This window comes from Zingiber officinale, chromosome 8B, assembly GCF_018446385.1.
Source record: "Zingiber officinale cultivar Zhangliang chromosome 8B, Zo_v1.1, whole genome shotgun sequence".
NCBI lineage: Eukaryota > Viridiplantae > Streptophyta > Magnoliopsida > Zingiberales > Zingiberaceae > Zingiber > Zingiber officinale.
In genome coordinates, this window is record NC_056001.1 from 4,989,587 (window position 1) to 5,001,483 (window position 11,897).

The 11,897-nt window shown below is 40.6% G+C and overlaps 2 pseudogenes; one reads left to right on the top strand and one right to left on the bottom strand.

Moving 5' to 3' along the window:
• Window positions 1–7: 7 nt before the first annotated feature.
• Window positions 8–2,331, bottom strand: LOC122016042 (annotated as a pseudogene).
• LOC122015716 lies at window positions 2,215–7,589 on the top strand (annotated as a pseudogene).
• The last annotated feature ends 4,308 nt before the right edge of the window (window positions 7,590–11,897 follow it).

Sequence of the window (11,897 nt, forward strand, 5' to 3'; positions counted from 1 at the left end):
GTGAGGATCAATTTGATTCACTGATGGCGAGCCAAGCTTGCATAGTTCAACTTGAAATAAGATGATAAAAAGCTATGTACAAAGAACAGTCAAGAAACGTGAAGGAAATATGAAAAACAACAGAACAAACTAGTTCAATTTCCTTGTGCAGAACACAAAAGGAAAGCGATTCTAAAAGCTCTGCATGTGATTTAAGAGGCTGAGGCAGACACTTGAACATACACCATTTGTGTATATCCATTAAAAACTGACGTTTCAAGTTTTGCTAGCCAAGCCTTTGGAACAAGCCAAATCTTCCATCTTCGATAATTGGATCAGAGGCACGGGCAGGGCCGCACCTTGTTTGGTGAGTAAGTGAAGGACCAGCAACAGGAGGGAGTTCCCAGTAAACATCCAATACCGAATCCACAAACCTGCTGTTTTGAAAATGTTCTTCATAGGAGATTGCCTTGTTGCTATGGTTGAAAGCGTCTCGCATATAGCCTTGCGCACCCCACCATTCTTCACCATTTCCACAAAGTTCATCTCTGTCCACAGCTATCTCCCAGAACCTTTTCCTTTTCATCCTGATCCTTGCTTCATCACTCTCGATGAAGCAGCTATGTCCACCTCCTAAATTAAACAAAGTGGATTATCTTCAATGCTTATACCTTTCTACATGGAGATAATCGATGAAGACAAGATATGAGGTATTTAAACTTTGATGCAAAAAAGAACAAACTGCAACACAATAGTCACATCACAGATGACATAATGAGCTATTGGACGGCATCAAAATTTCACAAAAGAGAATAATTGCAATTGACAACAATTCAAGTTTTAGGATGCAGATTTATGATTTAGCAATCGAACATAAGCAAAAAAACATGGATTAACAATCCCAGTCTTAAAATTCCATTCTCATCTTTTTCATCTCAGCCTGCAAAAGAGGAGCATTGACCACTCAAACATTTGATCCTTCTGATTGATATTAGTATAGTACAGCAAAAGACAATACGGTTCGACTTTTACCACTGATCACTTTGTATGTTATGATCATTGGAAGGAGAAAAACTATATGCACAATTAAAATTCAGAGAAAGAGCTTGAATTCTCTAAAAAAAAGTAACTAAAGAAAATTGTTATTAGATAAGATTCCAACAAAGACACGAAAGAAATTAGTTGCTTGAAAAGATTCCAAGAAAGAGCATACTCATCTATGCTAGATTAAGGATGCAAAAGTAGCTTTGACCATCTACAGAGAATGCAGGATCTACGAGACTTACCTCTAATATAGTATTGGCTGGCCGCATATATGTCTTAAGGAATAATGATCTCCAGATCCAGTATCGTAGTTATCCTCAAAATAAGATGTTGGAAACCAGCAGTTAGAGCTTGTTTTAATCTGTCCAAGAAATTATGAAAATGAACAACTAGATGCTAACAAACTAGCCAAAGAAATACACGGAGATTGTCAGAAAATTTCATCAAATTCCAATCAGAAACATCAGTAGCTATTTATCAGTGCTTGTCAGGGCTAACTAAATTAATGGCACACAAGAATCCTTTGAAGCACCAGAAAACAACAAGAACAAATATCCCATAATATAAAAATGTATAGATTAAAATAAATCGTGTTATTGAATATCAAAGACTGTATCATAGTTTTTTAAGTTTGAGAATCAGAGAGAAATTCCTATACCTTTTCAATTCATTCTGGGGATCATCAAAGAACACAAGAACCTGACTCAGGTCAGAAATCCCACGCTTCATCAAAACGCTCCCCCAGTCAACACTGCCAAAGTCCACAAACTCCTTTCCGGCAAAGTAAGTGCAATTCTTATCAACATATGCTGGTCCCTTTTCAGATACTTCTCTGGGTGACGAGGCGATAGTGATATTATCCACGTCTCTGGCATTGCCTGCCGCAGAACCCAAGTAGAGTGGCCCTTGAAAGCACCACTTTCTATCATCAGATCTGGCTTAAGCCACCGTGCCATGAACCACAACCCAAAGCTGTAGTCAAATCCCATGCCGTACATGTTGTTCTTGATAGGTCGAGTCTCATAGATCTTCACAAGCGACGGTGGAGGTAGCTGGAGGGAGGAGAGTTCGAGAGGCTAGAGTGCTGGATGGAGGCGATGTTGGATGGAGGCAGCGCTAGAGGGAGGCGACGCTGGATGTCGAGAGGCTAGTGCTTTTGTGCGGAGGCGACGCTGGAGGTCGACGCTGGAGATGGCGCTATACTTGCTGGAGGTCGGCGCTGGAGGGAGGCCGCAGGCGACGAGGGAGGCACGGGAGGGAAGCGGTGCTGGAGGGAGGGAGGGAGGCGACGCTGGAAGAGGCTAGGGCTTTTCTAGTGTTGGCGCGTGCATGTGCCTTGCACGTGGGAGAGTTTTATACTTGCTATGTGGTCCAGGGTTGGACCAGGAATTCCTGGTCCAGAAGATCCGCCCCCAGGAGATCAAAGTCAAGGTGGTCAATGCATATAGGGCATCAGCCAGTCTGGCGAAGCATGCCCCGACCGGGGAGAAAGATCTGATCCACCGTGCCCTCGACACGGGGAGCATTCAAGCAATCGACGCTCAAGGGAGCAGTATGCAGAAATCGGGCAGAGCGGCTATTCCGCTCGACCTAGTAGTAGACTCGACATCAGCCGAGCATGCGACAGTGGACTTCAGGTCGAGCGGCTAACCTGCTCTGCCCAGCAACCGGGCACGCGAACAGTGGACTTCCGAACGAGCGGCTATCCCGCTCGGCCCAGCAACAGAACATGCGGACAGTGGAATTCCGACCGAGAGCTATCCCGCTCGGCCTAGCAACCGACAACACGCGGACGACGGAATTTCGGCCGAGTGGAATATCCGCTCGGCCAAGCAACAGACACAACATGTTATCTTTTGACATCCTTTTAGAAGCTAGTGCCGCTGACAGGTGACATGATCAGATAAAGGATAGTATGGCGGAAGCTTCCACTGTCACTTCAGAGATATGTTCGGTCTGTTAAGGTACTGTGTCAGAGACACTTTATTGACGAGTCTTTTCAGGAAAAATTTGGGGATGCGTTCCCACCTTGGGAAGCGTGCACACACGCTATTGGAGCTCTATATAAAGGGTGTCCAAGTATCGGTGGAGGCATTCGATATTTTACTGTAGCGCTACACTCTTCTTGTTGCTCCGCTCTTTGCTTTTTCGTCGTCGGGGACAGATTTAAGCGTCGGAGGGCTATCGCTGGGGATCCCTTCCCTGGCTCGGCACAGACGTAGTCTATATTGTAGGTCCGCATGAAATCCATAGGAGGTTAGTGTGAGCGCCACATCTCGAGCTTCCGTCTCTTCGACTTTTGGACAGGATTAGCTGACATGAAGGACGTGTCGATCCGATCGTGGTAGCTGCGGTCAAGGACGTCCATGTCGACGACTACACTGTTGAGGGGAGGGCACAGTCATGAAGAGAGTGGTCATGGCCACTAGCGATAACAAAGAAAGCACATGAGGATGAGTAAGTGAGGTGGAGGAGAGAGGCGATATCGCCAAAGGAGCGCAAGTAGAGGAGCAAGGTGAGTGTAGTCAAAATTAGACGTGAATTGGAGCTTGATTTCAAAGTCAAATAGAAATGGTCGCCGTCGATGGTTGGAGCTGGCCAGTAGCTAAGGAAATAACAAATATAAAGGATGACAATTTCAACCTGAATGGTCTATATTTATAATTATAATTTTTTTAAAAAGCTAATTAAATAAATATTTAATTAATTAAAAATAAAATTATAGGGTTCAAGTCTATATTTGTTTCTTTGACGTCGTACTTGGATCATATTTTTGTTTCTTTCTCGTAGTAGTGTCTTTCATCGCCTAATTCTAATATATATATATATATATATATAATAAAAAAAAATGGGCTGGATCATATCTCAGGATAGCCTTTTAATAGATCCGTCCATGTTTATAAGAGAAAAATTTATCATAGAAATTAATTTGAAAAAAAAGAGTTAGTAGTGTACTAGGCCTCCTAGGTACATATCTTTTGTTTCATTAATAAACATTAATATATTTATAAAAAAAATCATGAATAAAAAATCTTAATATTTAAAAGTTATCTTAATATAATTATAATGATAAATAATTACATTTACTGAACAAATTTTTTTTACAGATATTTTAAAATATTTTATTAGCCAAAGCTTTATATGATTATCAATCAAATTTAATATAATTACTAGTTAAATTTTTATATCTGCAAAATTCTCTTTCAGGATAAAAAATTAAAAATATCAGCGAAAAATTATTTTAATTATGAATAATTTTAATTATCAATTAAAATTAATTTTATTGATATTTTTAAATATTTCATTGGTTAAAATTATATTTGTTGAGTAAATTACCTGTAAAATTTATTTTAGCCACTAAAATTTTACCAATAATCATTTCTATTCTAGCAATGACACCGCGACAACTGACAGCTGTGTATAATCCATGTTGTCCATTGATCCTAAACTCTCCATTAGTTGGCATCCATTATAAAATTCCATGTTATCTTAGTAGACATTTACAAAAACTCATAGGATAAGAAGAGTAATGACTTCTCTACTATCACATCTAGTATCTCTTGCATTTTTCATATCCTTTATTCTTCTATTTTCGTCAGCATCTTCAAATGAAGAAAGAAAGGTAATTCCGAAGTTTGTAAATTTGCATTTCGAAAAGTGGTCTTTAATCTGTATTATTACAATTAATATTACCATACATGAATGACATTCTGTAGATATATATTGTGTATATGGGAGCTCAACACTCATCTCGGTACCCAACCTATGAACTCCATCTTAATTTGCTTAAAGAAATTCTTGTGAACTGGTAATAAATTGATGTATATATAAATATTATCTATTTTGTCAAAATCTGAGACTAAAACAATTGATAATGCAGCTCCCCTAGTGAGTCTTTGGTGTATAGTTACCAGAGGAGTTTTAGTGGATTTGCTGCCAAACTTTCTATAGACGAGGCAGAAAAATTGAACGGTATAATTTTCATTGGAGGGAATAGTTTGAATTGTAGATATGTTATAAATTAATTACAATTCAACACGAATTAATTATATTGTAGAAATGGAGGGAATAATTTCAGTGTTTCCTAGTAAAACCTTAAAGCTTCGCACGACGAGGTCATGGGATTTCCTCAACTTCCCGCAGAGAGTAAGCAGGAATCCCGCATTGGAAAGTGACATCATCATTCGAATGATTGATACCGGAATCTGGCCGGAATCTAAGTCCTTCAGCGGTCAAGGATTGAGACCTCCACCGAGAAAATGGAAGGGTGCTTGCGTAAATATGACATGCAACAAGTATGTCCATAAAATTCGATTATTTAAGTTATAGATAATTGTTTGACTCGATTTAAAATTGTGACTAATATAAATTTATGATTGATTGAATTATTAATTAAGTAAAATCATCGGGGCGCGCTATTACAATAGCTTAGGCAATTACATGTTGAGCGAGTCATCGCCACGCGACTTTCAAGGTCACGGGGCTCACACAGCTTCCACCGCTGCCGGTCGAACAGTCTGCCACGCCAACCTCTACGGCCTCGCCAAGGGCATGGCTAGGGGGGCCGTGCCGTCAGCGAGGCTCGCAGTGTACAAGGTGTGCTGGTTGTTCGGGTGCACCGATCAAGACATCTTGGCGGCATTTGACGATGCGATCTCCGACGGTGTCGACATCATCTCCCTGTCTGTCGGCGGAGACATCACCGCGGATTACTTCCAGGACCCGATAGCGATTGGCGCCTTCCATGCCATGGCGAACGAGATTTTGATGTCGACAGCCGCGGGGAATGCAGGGCCATACCGTGGCACGGTCAGCAACGTGGCACCGTGGACGTTGGTGGCGGCGGCGAGCAGCATCGATAGGCACATCATTGACAAGGTGGTCACTGGAAATCATGTGTCCACTTTGGTGAGTCATTAATTAGTCAATTTAATGATAATGCAAAAACTTGTGTTAATACGTAGTCTTATTTATGTGTTATCATGTTGAATGAAAATAAGGAATTATTATTAATTTTGGGGGAAAATGCAGGGAGCTTCTGTGAACACGTTTGCGACAAAAAATATGGATGATCATCCCTTGATCTACATGCAGGGAAATGCAACTATTTTACCAGGGTATGAAGATAATGCTATATATCTTGTCTTCATAGCCAGATGCGGAATGATATATTCAATAATTATCAAACTTGTCTATTGTTGTTTCAGGGATTGCACTGCTTTGCCAGATATAAACATTGTGAAAGGGAAGATTGTTCTCTGCAAGTACTTCTCTGACGAAATTTTTAGTACAGGCATTAAAGGATTGATATTTATAGATGACTCTTCACTTGACGTTTCCGACTTATACCCAGTTCCATTCATTACAGTCAGTTCCTTGGATGGGCTCAACCTTTTGAGCTACATAAACAACACTAAGTGAGTGTTTATATATATATATATATTTATGCTATTCTTTATCTATTTTAATTGCCACCGTTTATAATAGTTCGTAAATAGAAATCATAGGTAGTAGTATTAATCCATGAATATATATGATCTTGGCCAGAAATCCCGTGGCTAACATCCACAAAAGCGAAGAAGTTTTTGACTCCGAGGCTCCCCTGGTTGCTTCGTTCTCATCGAGAGGCCCAAACACCATCACCCCTGACATCCTCAAGGTCATTAATTCATCATTCAGTTCGATTATTTTAGCACATATATTTTTATTGCAACTTGGAAATGTTTATGTTTGCATATGCAGCCTGAATTGACATTTTGGCCGCCTGGTCACGGGTTGCACCAATGTCAGGCATCATCAACGACACAAGGGTCGTAAAGTACAACATAATCTCGGGCACTTCCATGGCTTGCCCCCACGTAACCGGCGCCGCCTCCTACGTCAAGTCTTTCCACCCAAATTGGTCGTCGGCAGCCATCATGTCGGCGCTCATGACGACAGGTCTCATGACTAAGCATTATATATACCTTTGTTCTTCAACCCTGTTTTTTGAAGCTAGCGAAATTTCTCATTTTAATTTGTCGTCCATGCTTTATACAGCCAAACCGATGTATCCTTCGGCCCGCCAAGACGAATTATCGTATGGAGCCGGGCAACTGAACCCGGTGAAGGCCGTTGACCCAGGTCTTGTCTATGACGCTGGTGTCAGTGACTACGTGCAAATGCTCTGTAACTCGGCCTACAACGAAACCATGATCAAGATGGTCACCGGCGACGCCAGTTCCTGCTCTGGCAGCAGCAATGGAACGGTGAGAGATCTCAATTACCCTTCCATGGCCTTACATGTTCAGTCCGGCAAAGCCTTCGCCGCGAAGTTCTTGAGAACAGTGACCAACGTCGGCGGCGCCCGACACTGCAGGTACAAGGCGGAGGTCTGGGCTAATCACAGACTTAATGTGGCAGTGAATCCTAGTAAGTTGAAGTTTTCGGAGTTGAAGGAGAAGAGACAGTTCACTGTGTCGGTTTCAGGCGGGCCATTGCCAGGGAACTCGACAGCGCCGGCGACGGTCATTTGGTCAGACGGGAAGCATCAAGTGAGGAGTGTGATGGTTGTCTACACGGATTAGACAGATTTCTCATTTTGATTGATCAATGACAATGTACAAGAAAATATTATATTACAATACTATTTTTTCAATGTAAACTATTGTGTATGATTGAGAATTATATTACAATTTTATGTTCTATTTTGAAAATGACGTTTTTATAAATATGAACACTAAAAAAAAGAGTTTTAAAAGCTATTTTAAAATGCCTTTAGCTATGTTTCTCGACCTATGCTAAATCTGTTGAACTAGTTTTCCAATCGTTGTAAATGTTGGTGGTGCTAAGGGCAATCGAATTATAAAACTAACCGGTGGTTTAAACCATCTAGTAACTCCTGATGCAACAGAAATTTAGGCTTTTGGCTGGTCAAAATTGATATATACTAATATTTAAAATTAAAAAAAAAACACCCTTCTTGGTTGAAAATTTTAGCTTTGCCATTGCAGCATATTTCTAGAAGTGATTATTAACTGCTTGTGAGTGTTTTTAATAGAGGTGGTGATATAGAAAGATGACTTGTAGAAGCGGTGATTGAATGCATATAAATGTGTTCTACAAAAGCTATCATTAACCCATGTAAAAACTTCGATGTTAGAAGGAGTTATTTACCACTTGTGAATATATTTTATAGAAGCGGTCAATAACCGGTGCAGAAAGTTGGGTGTTTAGAGCGCTGAGTACCCGCTTCCGGTTGTTTGCTATTGCAATGGTTGTTAACCGGTTCGGAAGTCAGCTGGTTGTAGAAGTGGTTGAGACTAATCCTATAAATTGTTTATGTGCCTATTTGGAAACACTTGTAAGTACTGGTTTTCGAAGCAGCTAAAAACTGCTCCTAATATTAACTTTGAAACAGTTAAAAAATGATTCTATATCATATTGTATCAGTACATTTATCAAAAACGAAATGCAATACCAAATTAAATCAATTCAAGATATTCACATTTCACTTCACAAAACTAATTTATGTTCAAAATATATTGCACTGCCAAATCATCACATAATATTCATACTGCAATCCAAAATATTAATATATCTCATTACATTTTACTCCGTAATATACTACCATCACAAAGCCTTCCTCAATCACCAAAATATAAACAACCTTAAATAACAAGTCTTTTCCATCGAAAAAGCAACAAAAAAAAAATCTATCTTAAGTTGAGTTACCTAAACTTAAATCATCTTTACACTTAAATTTATCTCATTGCACTTAAATTTGATAGTCAGACATTATCTACACGTAAATCATCTTTAAATGGAAATTGTGACATTGCATTTGCGCAAAGCGACAAAAAACATAATTTGTATATTCTACACATATTCTAAATCAGTTCAAAAGTTTAGCATTAAACATATGAACATAATGGAAAAACAAACAAGACAAATGATGTAATAACTGCAAAATGAAAGTTGAATACATCAAATTTAATAAGAGAATTTAAAAATAAATAAACTTTAAAAATAAAAGTATTAGAATAGTATAAAAACTCATATAACTAAGATTATGAATTAACTTGTTTTAAATATTAATTTAATTTGCATTTAAAAAAATAGAATGCCAGAATATTGTACCAAAATAATTTAACATAAATATTTATTTTTAAAAATCAATATCATCAATTGTATTCGAAGTTCTCTCTAGTGATTATCTATTCTAGTCATGGGGATGATCTACACCTATTTTCTTTCTCAGTTGATAGAGTATATGCTTGTTGCCGTATAATATTTACAAACATATAGCTACCATCTACAATGAGAGAACTTTTCTTACATTTGCAATGGCGGGTTTAGTTGTTGGGTTATCAAGTTTTGATGATATCTTCCAGCTAATTTAGACTTTAGATCATTTCAACTATGAAGTAGAAACATACTTGCTTAACTCTTGTGTACGTCATTTATTGATATTTGTCTTTTTGTCTAAGTTATTTGTATTGTTTTTTAAGTTTACTGCTGTTTTATGTGTATTCAACCTTGTCTACGATGTTAAGATTTATTTTCATATTTTTCCTCTAAGTTGAATAATATTATGGATTTCTCATAAAGACTAAGTGGAGAATTAGGATTTTTATTTAGTGTAGGCAATATTTACCACATAATTGCCAACAACCAGAAAGAAAAAATCATTTTTGGTTCTCCAAGATACTTTATTGCATTTGACATCGAGTAGGATAGTTTATTTATTTTTTTATTCTTTTATAATATATTTTAATTTAATATTTAATATTTAATAATTTAATAATTTCTTTTTAAATTTTTCTTTTTGATTCGGCCATAATGTTTATATAAAATCTACACGCTAAGATTAAGGAAGGAAAAAAAAATTCTAATATATGGACTTCAATTCTTATCCGGTAAAGATTTGAAGGAAATTTTAAACATAAAGAAAAAATCTTACTAACATATTTGATCTCGTCCGGAAGCTGAGTCGGACGGAGGCCGGTCGCGGTGGACTGGGCGTTGACGGAAAGTCGCGGGCGATGCAGGCTCCCCACGGGTGGCTGATGCAGCTGCAGGACCCTGCGCACACTCAGACGATCCCCCCCTCTCACGTTAGAGACCAAAACCCAGGGAAAAAGTCCCCGGATCAGGCCCTCCGACGCTCAAGTCAGGTCCTTTTTCCCCAGAAAAAAGCAGACAGAAGAAGAAAAGGAAAACAGTTGTGGAAAAAAGTGACGAGGGAGTGTGTGCGCGTACCTGCGTACGAGGGATTTCTCCCCTTTTATGCGTCCTCCTGCTAGAACCTGCCCCCTGTCAGAAAACGTTAGACGCCCGGCTTTGTCCTCTAGTCCTGGACACCTGTCGCGCTGCTATTTGTTGTGAAAGCATCTTTCTGTTTAGGAACCTCCGCCTTCGCACTTGGGTTTTGTCCTGTAGTGAGGGACAGCTGGCAGGCTACTACTGGCTATGAGGGCATCTTTTCGTTTCAGGAACCTTCGCCTTCGCCCGCATCGTTGGTATGTAATGATTACCCCTGACGAACCGTTGAGATTCCCCGCACCCGCGCTACTTAACTTCTCCGATCCATTGTGACCTGCACCGGCCTCACCTCTTCTGATCGGCTCTAGACTCTACGTGTTACCCGCCAGACGGGCTGACTCTGCTCAGCTCTGCCGATCCCGCCCTGCCTCTGTGCTTTGTACTTCCTGGCCCTTCAGCATAGACCTGCAGATCGAGCTGATTCTGCTCAGCTCTGCCGATCCCGACCTGCGTCTGTGCTTTGTACTTCCTGGCCCTTCAGCGTAGACCTACAAATCGAGCTGATTCTGCTCAGCTCTGCCGATCCCAACCTGCTTCTGCCTATGATTTGCACTTCCTGGCCCTTCAGCGTAGACCTGCAGATCGAGCTGATTCTGCTCAGCTCTGCCGATCCCATGCCTTTGCTTTTACTTGGCCACCCGCCTTCTTTATAAAGAGCCTCATGGTCACTTCTTCGCTCTATCCTTCTTCATTCCTGCTTCCCTACTATCTCTTGCTCACCCGCGCTTTACCTGCTTCTTTCCCCCGAAATGCATTCTCCTTCCTTTGACGAAGTTGATCAACTACCTTCCCAAATGCGGATAGATCAGCTCACCTCGCAACTTGCCGAGAAAGAACGCGAACTAGAGCGCCTGTCCAGGGATCGAGCTCGTCTGCTGGCTGCCTTGCATGACATGGACGCCCTGTATCGTCTTACAAAATCTCGCGTGCATGCAGAAAAGACGATGAAAGACGAATACCAGTTTGATCTGCAGCACCAAATTAGCCGCCAAGACCGTTTGCAACGAGAGCATGAGACAGAGTTATTTCTTCTCCGTGCGGTTCTTGAGGACAAACAAGACACGCTCGCCCGGCAACAAACAGTCATCGACTCCCTTCACGCGGAGCTGGCCCGGGCTTTGAACGCCCCTGAGTCTCCCGACAGGTCGTCACGCGGAAGTGCTCATTCCCCGTGTCCAATTCCTTCCCCGAGTCAAAGCTGGCCTGGGGAATAGTTGTCGCGGTGACTCCTTTGTCAGGAGGCGTTTCTGCCTGTGGCCTTGGCTGTATCCCTCCCTTGCTGAACGGTGTTGCTACGCTCGTCGATCCGTCCCCTTTTGGCCCAGTTTCTCCTGCTCAATTTTCATCTAGCAAACACGTTTTTAGAAATAGGCCCTTGTGTAAGAGCCTAGAGTCGCTTCATGATTTCTTTTCATGCATGTATTTTGGATAATAAAGTCAATGTAGTGCTTAAAAATTGCAACTGTCACGAACGTGTAAAACCTGATTTCGTAGTTAATATTGGCGTTGTAGGAGTAGGGTAGATGGCGCTCCGCATCCCTTGCCCTGCGTATTGGCTGCATGTTTGAAAT